This window comes from Lepidochelys kempii, chromosome 8 (assembly GCF_965140265.1).
Source record: "Lepidochelys kempii isolate rLepKem1 chromosome 8, rLepKem1.hap2, whole genome shotgun sequence".
In the NCBI taxonomy this organism is placed as follows: domain Eukaryota; kingdom Metazoa; phylum Chordata; order Testudines; family Cheloniidae; genus Lepidochelys; species Lepidochelys kempii.
This window is the reverse complement of record NC_133263.1, coordinates 73,142,946-73,157,344: the sequence shown is the minus strand read 5'-3', so window position 1 is coordinate 73,157,344 and position 14,399 is coordinate 73,142,946. Positions and strand designations below refer to the sequence as shown.

Below are 14,399 nucleotides of genomic sequence, written 5' to 3'. Positions count from 1 at the left end.
TTGCTTTGTAATGTCTCTTGTTGAAGTATAGAATTCTTTTATCTTCTTATTACATTATGCAGAAACTTGAATTGAAAAGATATTTGCAGGAACATTTAAAGTAGTGCATCAATCAGTTTCAAAGAAGAGAAAATGTTCTCAGAATAGCTTATAAAAGGATAACTGTCAGTTTTATTTTGGATGAAGAAAGAAATCAGCGTAAAAGGCACTTTATTGTAAAAGCGTACTGTGCAATTCAATAAATATTCCATATAAATATAAGGGAGAAGAAAGTTCATAATTACCTGATGACTTAAATGTAATTTAAGTTATACTTTCAGAATACAGCAAGCAGTGAAGAACTCTTCTTTTTTCCAGTGTATTCCTAGTATTAGCTCAAGCCATCAGCAAGTGATAACTTAAATCTCCCTCATAATGACTTGAGTAGATAAAGCATAATTATAATTTAACAATATCACCAAGGAATGTAAAACTTTCAACAAACCACCTAAGTCTATTAGAAAAATACCATTATCACTCTTTCTTTTTGTCCGAACATGATTTCTTGCTGTGTGTTTATTCCTCCTGGCATTCCTCACCTTCTTTACTACAAGGTTATTTTGAGTATTTATACAATTTAATTGTAAACCTTTTATGTGATTTAGGTGTAAAACACTTTCAAATGGTATCATTATCCAGGAAGCCAGTTTTGGTTACTGTACTCTCTGAATCAGAGGTGTCTTGCTATCCTACCTACAATACAATGTTGCAGCCTGAAATGCAGGGAAGGCTTTTTTGCTACTTTCTAAAAATGGGGAATGGCAGAAGATGTTGAGTTGTAAGTTTGGTTGCTGTGCTCATACTGCAAACACTTTTCAGAAGAAATTTAACTTTGGAGGCATGATTTCTTCAAAAATCCATCGTTCACGCCCCTTGACTAGAGGAGGAGAATGGAATGATTTCTGGCTTAACAATTCTGGGTTTGTTTCATGGAAAACATTTGATACAATAAAATAATTTATATGAAATGCACTTTCAAATTTCTATAATAAAGTAATTCTATGCAGGAATGAGTTTTAATTCTTTTTTAAAAATTCTAGGAGTGTGCAGAGCATTCATGTGAAATGTGAAACTATTTGTTTTTCACTCCTACAGCTTAAAAAAGGAACAATTATTTTTATTTGAACATTATTGCTAAAAATAAGTACACTTTTTTCTTGCTCTGAACTCTGCACTTAGTTTCAGCTTAGAGCAAATTTTCACTCTACTAAGTTTTACACTGATTTTTTAAAAAAATTACATGCTATTAATAATTCCCTGGATATGTGGGTTTATAATGGAAATGCTGTCAGACACTGCAAGAACAAATCAGTCAATTATATACATAACATGACTGGCTTAAATTTTATTTTCATAGCACTGTTTTTCTGCATAATTCATTCAAATGGTTTCTCCTTATTTCAGTGGGAGTTACATGAACTCTCTGAACTCAATAGTGTACAATGTGCTTTTACTACCGGCATTCCTCATTTCTTGACCACTCATTCCCTATTGCCTCTATGTAGACCTTTCAGATCTCCATGATTTCTTGCCACAGGTGGAATTTCAGTATCCCAAAAAGGGCTTATTTAATAACAAGAAAACTTCAAACAATTTCCAGAAAGGAGGCTTCATAAGTTATTGAACCCCTGAGAAAGCAATAATTTACAACCAGCAAGTTCGTGGGTTGTACACATCTGTGTATTCTGCTTCAGAAAATAAAGGCTGTTACCATAGCAACTGCCACATAGTATGGAACATACGTTACTTGTGAGATTCAGAGCTTCATGTTAAGAAACCTCTCCTCCTGGCTCCTCCATATGTTACATGAATTTGTGCCCTTCTGCAGGGTTTGCATGTGTTTTTCATCAATATCTGTTTTCTTTGCCCCCTTTTGTTCTTATACATGTTTCCTCTTGTTTGTAAAACAAAATTATTGTATCTGTATTTCTGAAAACAAAAGCAAATAATCACCAAGCTTTTAAAGATGATACAAGAATGTAGTCAAGCCCAAAATAACCTTCCAGTCTTGTTACCAAAATTGGAACTTGTTCCCTCAATCTACTGTTCATACCTCTTTATTTCATAAAGTGTATTTGACGCTACTTTAATATTTTAGCTTACTTAGTAGCACAGTTAGGGGGAGAAAAAAAGTACCATAGCAATTTCTTTATAAACACACATCTAAGGCATGGTTTGGGAAATATAGGTAGAATACACTGAAAGCTGCTTATAATTTATCTCATATGGACTTTTCAGGGGTTCGTGATTCTGAATTACGTGTGATATTAATTCTTTTATTACCACTTTTATAATCTATATATCTCTAATTTTCCTAACACCACGGTACCTCAATGCCAAACAAATTCTTATTTGATGCCATTTCCGTGCAAGAACTCTACATATATATCATGAGTATTGGATGTCATTTGCACTTCTGCAAATGTTACTCCTGGGGGAATTCTGCACCAATGAGCAATGCAGAATTTTGCAGACATTAAAGTTGTACATGCAGAATTTCCTTTCCCCCCACAGAAATGGGCTGCAGTGCTGCTAGCCGCCACTAGGGGCCACTGGACTCGGCAGAGCCCAACTCGCACACAGAAGACACTGCTGGGAGGAAGGAGAGGGAGCTAGAGGGCTCCTGGCAGCTGCAGTTCCCAGTGTGCCCTGAGGGAAGGAGATGGTGGTGCACAGGAAACTTTGTGCAAGCCTGGAACCAAGCGTCCTGCTGTTTCTCCTCTGGATCCTTGGACTCTGGGGGGAGAGGATGTGGGTATCTGGGGACGAGGGTGTTTGGGTGTATTGGCTGGGGGGGCCCCCGCAGGTGGGGTTGGGGTGGGGGAAGGTTGTGGGTGTCTGGCCCCTGGCTGGGCTCTGGGGGTGGGGGTGAGAGATGGGGCAGAGAAACTGGAACTTGGTCGCATGGGGGTTTCTTTAACTCTCTACTCCCAGGGGAATTTTTGAGTGTGTCTGTATTGTTACAGACATACTTGCTGCCAGGTATTTTGAAATAAATTAACAAAATAATTGAAATTGGCATGATTATGTAGCATTATTTTGACAAATAAATGTTGCAGAATTTTAAAATACTGTGTGCAGAATTTATAATTTTTGGGGGCACAATGCCCCCAGGAGTAAAATGTATAAACAATAGTGCTATTTGATGGGAGAAGTGGACTGAACACATAAAAAAAATACATTGACACAAGATGTTTTCAGTCTAAGGTATGAGTTGGGTAAAATGTGAAACAAACTCTGAGCACAGATACAACATGAATTGAACAGTGAGAAGGCTATGGTGTTTAAGGAATTGTACAAACATTGGATGGCATATGGTGGATATAACCTTAACTGGAACACTTCATGGAAAAAGTTTGGCTTTAGCGAATTTTAAAAGAAAAGAAAGGGGGAGCTTGGCCTTCATTAGCTGGAGAGGTCTTCCAGATATATATTGGGTAGAGAAATGGAGAGTGGACAAAGGAAACAGTAAGAAGGGAAGCTTATGTGGACCAACGGAAGTGGGAGGTATATAGTAGGAGATCAGGGCATGGATGAAAACAAGGTAGGTTATGAAGGACTTGGAATGTGAGAAGGAATGTTTATAATTTATTATTTGTGTAATAGGAGCACGTAGAGGCGCCAACTAAGATCAGGGCTGAGTTAATCTAGGTATTGTGCAGACGCATAGTAAGACACAGTCTCTGCCCCAGTCTGTATAGACAAGACAGACAAAAGGTGAGAAATGAGAGGCACTGACTTTATGCAGAAGGGAAACAAGTACCGTAAATTTATGAGCTGAGGAGCTTTGGATAGAGCTACAGGCAAGAGGAAGATTAACTGGAGTTGGGAAGATAGGAGATGGGTTTGCCAAACAGGAGACAACTAGAGTAGTCAAGATGCAAAATTGTAGGAGTACAGAGGTAATGTCTTGGCAGTAGAGCTGTGAAGGAAGTGACAGATTTTGAAAATGCTGTAAAGAAAATTGAGAGATTACACAGAGTATGACAAACTCTGCTCTCAGATGCCCATACAGCTTTGTTGGCTCCACTGGAGTTTTATGAGTGCAGCCGAGAGCTGAATAAGTCCCAATCTGTGTAGTTTTATTCTCCACAGCAGTGTTTCCCAAACTGGGGACGCCGCTTGTTTAGGGAAAGCCCCTGGTGGGCCGGGCGGTTTGTTTACCTGCCGTGTCCGCAGGTTCGGCCGATCGCAGCTCCCACTGGCCGCGGTTCGCCTCTGCAGGCCAATGGGGGCTGCGGGAAGCGGTGCAGGCCGAGCGATATACCGGAGCGGCGAAGCGTGGCCAGTGGGAGCCGCGATCGGCTGAACCTGCAGAAGCAGCAGGTAAACAAACTGGCTCGGCTCACCAGGGGCTTTCCCTGAACAAGCGGCGTCCCAAGTTTGGGAAACACTGCTCCACAGAGAAAGCCTCCTACCTCTGTAAGCAAAGCTGAAACTCCTTGGAATGAAAATAATTTCAAAAAGACAGCTCTTTGTGCCAAAGATAATAAAGGTCAAACAAGGAATTCTAGAAAATAATGAAGTGTTTACATCGAGTCTCATAGTTTTACAGGCAGAATGATGACATTAAAATACTAGAGAATTTTAATTGGTGAAGAGAAAGAGGAAACCTCTCAGCTCTTGAACTATCATTAAATTCATCCTCTTTCATAGCCCCCACCCTGTTTTCCACCATTTATGACATGACCATTCAGTCGCTTCCTCAAATACATGCTGTTGCCAACAGTAATCCTACCTGCTGAGTTTAAAATACAACCTCAGCTTTCCCTCTAATGGAGCTCAGCCAGAGCAAGCAGCACTGGAATGGCTTGGCTGAGGGATGCTCCAATCCTCTGTAATTTTATTCATTCAGATTTATTGATGGGCAGCGCACTTAAGAACAGCCATCTCTTTTGGCACATCACAACCTAGAAACTCTCAGTGATCACTCAGTTGTTGTAGCCTGCAAGCATTAACCCTCTGTGCTTAGCTTACAGTGCTGACTGCCCTGTATGGACATTCTAATTACTTTGGAGGCACTCCATTTTGTAGTGTATGCATAATTAGCTAGTTATTTACGTTTTATTTTAGTTTCTTTCCTATCCAGGGCATTAATGAAATCCCATTGTGACATCACAACCTTCCAGTTGAAGCAGGTCTTCCCTTTAGGGATCAACCACCCTTTTAAATTAATGAGCCTCTTTGCAGAAGCTGCTTCATAATTTTATCAGCAGTGTCTGTAAGGAGATGTGCAAATTGCCCAACTCCTTTCTTAGGGGCTGATCCAAAGCCCATTGAAATCAAAGGAAAGTCTTTTATTGGCTTAATGATCTTTGGATCAGCTTGTGCTTGTATTTTCTTTTTGATGATATAAGAAATCAAAAGGGGGAAAGGAAGCATTAAACCTTCCCACATGAACAGAAATATGTGGGAAGGGGAAGGAGAGATGTGAGAAAGCTGGGTAGCAATGGAGATCATTGAAGTGTAGGATGGGCTGTATGCAAGAAGTGATAGCATCATATTATTATTAACAAACAGGCTATCATTTATTTTTCTGTGAAGAGTCAGAAGAATATAGGAACCAAAATTGCACAGAACTTGGGCTCCCATAAAAAATGAGCTTCTTGTGAGGTATTATTTGGCAAAAACTTGAAAATCTTACTTCTCAACCTCTTTTGTTAGGGAAACTTTGATAGCATTAGCAAAACTTTAAGAGCTCAGTTCTGCCTCTATTCACATCCAGAACACCCTGGATTTTTAAAATGTAATTTGAACAACAACAACAAAAAAATGTTGCTAAGCAGCAACCTCATTCAAATGATCTGAAATAGGTATTCTTACTAAAATTTGTAAAGCATCTCAGGGAACTTGCCAGGTATGCCAGGTGAGAAAAGGAAAGAGAATATGTCCAAAATGCAGCAGAGTATGCATCTACTAGGAGAGAACTGACCTAGACAAGTCAGTTGCTGTGCATGTATTGTTTGAACCAACTTTATTTGAAATTTTGGTTTAATTAAATAAGTTAAAAGTGTCCCTGGTTTCAGTGTGTGTCTTTGGTCAAGGTTTCAGGCATAATAGAAGTCCTGCTTTTCTATAAATAAAAGTGGACAGTTTCTTAAGTGTGGTCTTAAGTATGTGTTTGTTTTCCTTCAAACTCAAGCATGCTTGACTTCATTTTCCCTCCACATGTTTTATTCAACAAACAGAATGAATGCTATGGAGGTTATGACAAAGCAACTCCCACTCATCAACAGTGAGGCTGGGAGTACAGGAGCATGTTCCTCATTGGTCTCTTTTATCTGAATTCTCCTTAGAGATTCCAGTTCAACAGAGAAAAGGAAAATATTAATGACCAAATTCGAGAGAGAGAGAGAGAGAGTGAGAGTGTGTGTGTGTGTGTGTAAGTCAGGGAGGAGAGTGGGAAGGTTACGTGAGGAAGAGGGGAACCCTGAAGGTGATTATCCTAATTATGCGATCCAGAGCATGCCCTTTTCTCATTTCTCAGGAGCAGCGGCACTCAACCTCGAAAACCTGGAGAATGGTTTCATCACTGGTGATGTTGCAGTAAGTCACAACATTGTGGTGTCTGATGTCCTCTGGCACTAAACTCACTGTTTGTGCTGTAATGTTCACATAATGTTATCATATCCTGATGCCATGTCACGTTGAAAATGTGACTGCCAGGCTGTTGTGTCACAATAGTTTTGTGACTTGACCTCCATTTTGACATTTTGGAAGCTTCTTCCCTTCCAATCCTGAATGCTGGGAGGCAGTGGAAAAGTGTGTCTCATCTATTTCTCTCCTGCCCAATACACCCAATTGGCTGCTCAGAGGGATGGAGAGGGCTCCCAGTGTCTCCACAGTATTTGCTCAGCACTTCCCCATAGCTGTGTCTGTCAGGCAGCATATGGAGGGCGCCTGTGTTCATTTCAGACCTATGGACTCTAGAACAGGCACACGCAGGTCCTTGGAAAGTTGCATGCCACTCTAGAGCCATGGATTTAGTATTACTTTTATTCCTAGTTCAGAGTAGAAACAGCCAGTGATTTTGTTAAGCATCATTGTTGATACGTGCTAATAAGGAAAGTCCCCTTTTCCCCCAGGAATTCAGTTGGGGTTTTTTTGTTGGCAAAACAAAGGTGGCAGCATGTTCACCTCTTTCTGGCAAAATAACATCAAATTTGAACTCTCTTATGTGATTCAATGAAGGAATTGCTATGATCTTAATAAAACATCTTCTACTTATTTAAATGCACCATTCATCTACTCCTGCTCATACTACACACAGTCCCTAGTTTGGAGAAGGATGACTTTCAACTAACACATACATCACCAAAGGAGAAGATCTACCAAAAAAAAAAAAAAAGGGGGGGTGGGGGTGGATAATAAAATCCAGAAGAGAGAGCTCTGAAAGAGAATCTAATTTTAGCAGTACAGTGTATTAGAGAAGTGACCAGAGCTCACAGATACTGAGAATGAAACTAGTTAAAATTCTGCTGCTCATCCTCTTTGTACGGCATGGGGATGGGAGGGGGGGAGTTCCTGTATGATTTGACTTGCCAATTCATTTGTAGAAACAATTATAAAATGCAAATATTTATGAATCACTGTATATGTTGTAATCTTATTTTCAAAACAAACATTGCCTTATATTGTAGTTCCTTGATGCTGTGAGTTGAGATTTTCCAACATTTGTCCCATTTCAGGCAATGAGCTGCAGGGGATAAACGCTGCTGCTCAGACAGAGGGGATGTATGGTAACTCCTAGAGCATCATGTGTTTCTGGCAAGCTATTGCCTCCATCTAGCATGTGTTTTTAAAAATGTTCAAATTAGGTTTAAGATGTATAATGATATTTTTCATATTTTAATTGTGACTTAGGCAAATGTTAAGCCAAGCTGTACAAATAATTTTCACAGCAGATGACAACATTCACATTTAAGTCTGGGCATGTAACACGCTGACACAAGGTGCTCTTTGATTTATAAGGCAGGGAAGTTTTCTGTTAGATGTAGCTTGTGTTACTTTTACCCAGCAGTTAAATATATATTGCAGAGTGCTACAGATGGAAGGCATCTCTGCAATTTACTGTACACAAGTCAAGAGTAAAATTATTGAGAGGGGTGGGCCAAAGGAAAGGGAGTCAAATAGGAAGAAATTAATGCGGTTTGGAATCATGGATATCAGAATGTTGAACCACCCGGTGAATCACCTGAGCAAGGTAGAAGGCCTGCTGGTAGGAAGGAGGCAACACTTTACAAAGCTGGCTGGAGTTATGACGTCACCCTTTATTTCAGGCATCAGTCTTTGTGACTACCAAGCTGCTATCAACTCTTGGGGCCCTTCTGGACTATCAGCTGCTCTTAGGTACCCAAATAGCATTGTCCAGAGAATGCCTTTCTCAGTGTTTGCTTACCAGTAAAGTATAACGACTATGGCATTTCCTTTCAGATGTGAACCCAACTTCAATAATTCACATCTTTATCACCTCCATGGCTTTGCAGCTAGTTTGCTGCAATGTGTGCTACTCACAATTGACTGTAGATGCTACACAGTTATTTCAGTTGGTTCAAATGTCAGCAATCTGTTTTTGAGGGAAGAAGGATATTGCAACAAACACACATTATGTCATGGTTTCATGCTGTATTACACTGACTCTATCCATTTCCAAGCACACACTTTGGCCTGGCTCCATGCTTCACTACACTGGTTGTATCTAATTCCAAGCACAGACTGTGTCATTGCTCTGTGCTGTATTATGCTGACTGTATCCAGTGCCAAGCACAAGCTATAGCATTCCTCCATGCTATTCTATGCTGACCTTGTTCAAATCCAAGTATCCATTACAGCAATGCTCTGTGCTGTTCTACGCTAACTGTATCCAATTCCAAGCACACATTACATCAGTGCTCTGTGTCATTCTATGCTGACTGTACCCAATTCCAAGCACATACTACAGAAATGCTCCATGCTATTCTGTGCTGACCGTATCCAATTCCAAGTACACATTACTTCATTGCTCCATGCTGTTCCTTGCTGACTGTATCCAATTCCCAGCACATATTATGTTACTGCTCCATGCTGTTCCACGCTGATTGATTCAATTCATCCACATATTTTGTCATTACTCTGTTCTGTACTTCTCTGACTACCCAGTTCCAAGCACACGTTATGTTATTGCTCCATACTGTTCTATGCTGACCATATCCAAATCCAAATATGCTTTACATCATTGTTCCATGCTGTTGTGTGCTGACTGTATTTCCAGTTCTAAGCTAACATGATGACCTTGTTCCATGCTGTGCTACACTGACGTCATGTGTCTTGGAACTGGATGTAATCATTGCTCTGTGCAGTACTACACTGACTGTATCCAGTTCCAAGCTCACATGATGTCATTGCTGTGCACTACTATGATGACTGTCCTGTTCCAGCACTGCCTCAGGATCCTGACTGTAATCTGTAAAACTCTGGGGTAACCTCTTCCTTCTGCAAGCCAAGACAATTGCTCTCAATGGGAACTGTGGGTGATGGTGTCCAGAGCACCCACCCATCCTCTGACTTACAGGACATCCCGTATGGGGTGCCTAAGTTCCACCAACCGTCTCCAAGAGCTGGTAAAAGCATTTTATTAGATAAAAACTGAAGTTCCAGGTATTAATCATGTAAACACTGATGCAGTGACACACGTACAATTTTATACTATGAATAAGGCTCTGTGGGATACTAGCTCTTAAATATTTATTTTTTCCCTTTTTTCATACCAGTGTCCTTTGTTCTCTTGAAATACAGGTGGTCACTTGGTCTCAGGGTGAGATACTTGGGAGCTGTGCAGGATGATCTCAGGGAGGCTCTCAGCTGTGGAATTCCCTATCAGCAGAGACAGGGTAAGACAAAGCATTGCTATCCTTGTGGCTCAATGTTAGACCTATTTCTTCAGCCACATGAGAATGGGAAGAATTAACCAGCCCATGTTTCTCCTAGAAACAAACCTTAAGTATAATTATCACCTAAAGAAGTCGTATAAATAAGGGAAAAGTGCAGAATATGACCACCTGAAACTGAAATGCTGCTGTTCTTCATGTGTATATGAGGGCTGAATACTACAATGATGGGTGCATTAGAAAGGTATAGTGCAGATGGAGAGATAGGTTTGGAATTGCACATCCCACAGGTGGGTTATTGAAAGGACTCTCCTATGGAAGAATAAGAAGGGCTTATGAATTGCAGAATAGGATGCTTTATAGAATATAAAAACTGCAAACCATACTTTTCCTGCATGCTGGGTTTTCAGATTAGAAGGATATTTGCTCCTAATGAAATGCTGCATTCTTAAATGTAGCACCTTGCTCATATTAATCTGAATGTATTTACTGTACTTTACAGTTTTTAAACATGATTTTGATAAAGTCTTGGTGTGCACGGCTCTCTTTTGTGTGTTCTTCTTTTTGTCTGTACTGAGTATTTCTTTCACTATACAATATCTGTGGGATGGACAAAAACTATTATAGTGCCAACTAGTTCTTTTCACTATATTTTTTCTTCTTTTACTAAATCAGACAATTGTTCAGCTCCTTATTTTGCGGTCAAAGTATTGTTCTTATAACAGTTTGTCTTTTATCAGATATTTTGTAAAGAGCATTTTATAGTATATGTATAGGGTCAAATCTGGCTTTTTAAAGTGAAAGCCACTCAAAAAGTTGGCACTAACATATATACCATACAGTTGCAATAATTGAAACACAAGGTCAGTGTGGTATCAGGCTAGGTGTGTGCCTAGGTGTGAATGGAGGTTTGGGTTATGAATAGGAAATAAACATATCTATATGCATAATTTGCTTTATGAGGCGCATTGGATGGTATGTATAGAAATATAGTGCATGAGGCATTTCAAGTAGTATACCCTTATTCTGGGTTTTAGGCACACTGCACCAGCTTTTCCCCAAGTCATGACTCTTCTCACTGCTAAGAGCTCTTATTCATTTAGTACTTGTGGGCTTGACTCTGTTCTTTATACTTTACTTGAAATAACCTAGAAAGATAGTACACAGAATATGGAAAATGAAACCATCATTAATCTACCCCATTGCAGCAAGAGTACAAAGAAATTGTAGTCAAATAGTTTCCCAAATATAAAATTATTTTTGGAACCAATAGAGATTATACATGAGGTTTCTATAGGGGCTTTTTGCAGCAAAAAACAAGTCATAAAAAGCTACATCTTTTGTCAGAGAGATGGTGAGAGCAAGATAGTGTGGGAGAGTCTTATGAGACCCAAAATAGTTTTTCAATGAAACAAGCAAAACATGATTCTGTATCCAAGAACAGTGTAGTGAGTAAAGCCACCATTATCAAGTTATAAAATGAATATCACATTGCAAGATGAGTTCTGCTGTCCTGTTGCCTTGAATATATTTCTTCCAATAAAGGAAAATGTTGAGGCTTCTTGCAGCCAGACTTCCAGGTATGAAAATTTATCAACCCTCCAGCTGGTATATTAAGAACTACTAAGGACCAAAAGGCTGTCTAAGGGTCAAGTACAATGCCCTTAGCCAAAATATGATGAAGAGTTTCCTCCATTCCTAGTGCACTGGCTCACCTTGGTCCCTCCTAGTCTCTGTCTTGGACACATGGTAGTCTAGTCTCCTGCGGGCTGTAATACTTTGGTCTAATTTCAGTTGTTGGTTTTGGTGTGTAGGTGCTGGATGGTGTTGGTGGCCTATGATATATAAGAGATCAGACTAGATGATCTGGCCCTCCCTTCTGGCCTTAAACCCTACAATTCTATGAGTTCTGATGGAGTGTTGCATCCTGTGTGGAAAGCATCATAAAAACATTTAACATTAGTTGCCTTCTTTGCCTTGCTTTAATTGGACAGGTAGAAAGATAAAGAGACGACATTTACCTCCAAATTGATGTGCAGTTCATTTTAAGAGAGAAATTCTCCTCTGTGCAAAAAGCCATCAAAATGGGTGTTGCATAGGCTTTTTGCTAGCTTTGTGTCCGGGGTGAATTTCACTTTATGTATAAATGTGATCTGCTACTGCACTCTTACTATTTTTGTGTGTGTATATGCCTGAACGATTCTCACTCCTGAGCTGGTCACATAGGATCTGGATAAGTCAGGACATGAATTCTTTATCAGATTTGAGTTGTATAATATGTATGCATCTATAACACCAGTATGTAATGCAAGTGTATATATAAAGTCTACATACATATGATATAGAGTTTTTATTAAAATCTATCATTTATATATTTCTATAATGGTAGATCTTTTTCTCAACTGTTTGTGAGCCCCAGGATATGCAATATCTATTCATTTGTGCAGGGCTACACTCTGATGAAACACTGATAAAAATGAAAATGCTGCTAAGAAATGTGGGCCCCCAGGATAGTGGGAAGCAGCCATTTCAGAGTATAATACACTTTTTTATCTAATAAATTGACTTCTCCTTTACCTTTTTTTAAAAAAATAAATCCTCTGTAAAACATCAACAAAGAACATGAAATCTGTGTACACACAGTGCACTGCAGAGAATGCCAAAAGGTAAAACTTTATGTAACTGGGATGGAATATTAAATATTTAAGATGTAGGGAAATAATTCAAAGAAAAGTCCTATTTCATATTATACATACTAAAGTTGTCCACTGTGCTCGACAATGCTCCTTGTTAAAAAAAAACAAAAAAAACCCACAGAAATTCTGCCTTACTTTTAAAATCATAGACATGAGAGACAGGAAAGACCTGTTAGGTCTCCGACATACTGAATCCAGATCTCATGTCTTTGATGGTTACTGGGAGGGTGCTAGCTTTTTCTTGGGATGAGGTCCTTCAAGATATTCCACCACAGAATGAAAACTTCTCCAGCTCTTTAAAAGCTTAGAAAAATCTTTGACACAAATTGTAAGTGAAGTGAGTTAACCATTCTTTGTAATATGGCAATTAAAAATTTAAAAACATTATCAATGCACAATTAATGGTAAAACATTCTATTGCATGGTTTTCACTACTACAGCTGATGCTACAGATCCCCACATAAAGTACTTTTTCAGGATGTAGTCCTGTAGGTGCTGAGTGCCCTCAGCTTCCATAGACACTTATGTTACTTGAGGACAATTGGCATGTTGCAGGATTAAACCTTTAATGTGCAATGTTTTTACTGGGTATGGGAGGAGCTGTGGTATATTGTTTCCATTTACAGTGCATTTGCTGTATTTCTGCTGGGTTAGGTTCTTCACAGTTTAACATTTTGTAGTGTAGATTTTATGGTGTGAATGATGTATGGTTTTCACAATGGGTTCTTCCTACTGAAAAGGATGTTAATAACTGCTAGTGTTTCATTCTTCAGATTTAGCTAGGCTCTTGTTTTCATTGGTCATTTATAGGCTTTAATAAAGGATAACAGAGAATTTTCCTAGTTGTATGATCACAGAGACTAAAAAAGCAGAATTTTACTTGAACTACCTTCAGTTCCATAGCCATCATAATCATTTTTCTGTTTGTTTAGACATTTAAACTTTCCCTCATTCCTACAAGGGCTTTTCTCGTACCCAAGATTGAACAGACAATAACATATTAAAGGTAAATGTTTCTCTTTATAGAAATAACAGTAAATTAGGAGAGTAAAAGGTTTTATTTCTTTGTCATTTTTCAGTGTTTTTTATTTCAAGAGGCAGCCAGTTTTAGATCTTTGTTTTCATCAAGTAGAAAGCAATTTCATTGGTAAATGCTTCTTTTTACTTATAGCAAAAACAGTGGTGCTGGCTGAGCAAAAGTAAATGAATTATTATTACTTATTATTTGTCTTGGAAGAGCAAGAAGTTGATAAGGAAGACTTTCTTTTACTTTACTGCAATATTTTTCTATCAGTTTTGTGGAAAAAAACACTAAATACCAAGGAAATAAATGTTTTTGGCAGAATTTTATGGCAAATAAACAACAGAAAATAATGCTCTCTCCTCATTGGCATCACAAGTGCACTTCTTGGTGAATAGAAAATGCAATGGGTTGAAGTTTGATCCTACTGGGGATAGACCATATGCAAAACGTAAACAATACATGCTGTTTGTAACATGATGGCTGTTACTGCTTGCTGAGAAGTTGGTCTATTTTCAGTTACCTTCGCGTTCCTCTGCTTTTGTCTGATCTGACTACTTTACAAGTATATGTACAAAGTCAAGCTTAAAAATTACAGGTTGTGTAATACAGAAAATGGAACAATCGCCTTTGCTTAGTCAAAATTGTTCTTCTTCAGTCATCATGTGGTACCTTATTTTTTAAAAAAGATGGAGTGTTGAATGATGAGTTCTGGGCTTGTGGTTAATCATTTTCTCCTACAAGAGCAAGGAAACACAGGACTTTTTATTTCATGTT

At 38.8% G+C, this 14,399-nt stretch overlaps 1 protein-coding gene and 1 long non-coding RNA gene across 14 annotated transcripts in view; both read left to right on the top strand.

Annotated features, from left to right (window-relative positions):
- The first annotated feature begins 2,584 nt into the window (after positions 1–2,584).
- On the top strand, positions 2,585–9,842 carry LOC140916054 (uncharacterized). 2 transcript variants are annotated; one of them, XR_012160403.1, is made up of 3 exons: positions 2,585–2,790; positions 6,527–6,585; positions 9,814–9,842. It is a non-coding gene; the product is annotated as an uncharacterized lncRNA (long non-coding RNA). The 2 variants fall into 2 exon arrangements; XR_012160404.1 differs by lacking the exon at positions 9,814–9,842 and adding an exon at positions 8,319–8,347.
- Positions 9,843–9,882: 40 nt separating this feature from the next.
- Positions 9,883–14,399, top strand: part of LOC140916053 (uncharacterized) — a 258,662-nt gene continuing 254,145 nt past the window's right edge. For all 12 annotated transcript variants that reach the window (XR_012160402.1, XR_012160394.1, XR_012160393.1 and 9 more), the window contains exons 1-2: positions 9,883–9,908; positions 13,534–13,607. The gene's annotated coding sequence lies outside the window, so the exon portion shown is untranslated. The remainder of the gene's footprint in view (positions 9,909–13,533; positions 13,608–14,399) is intronic.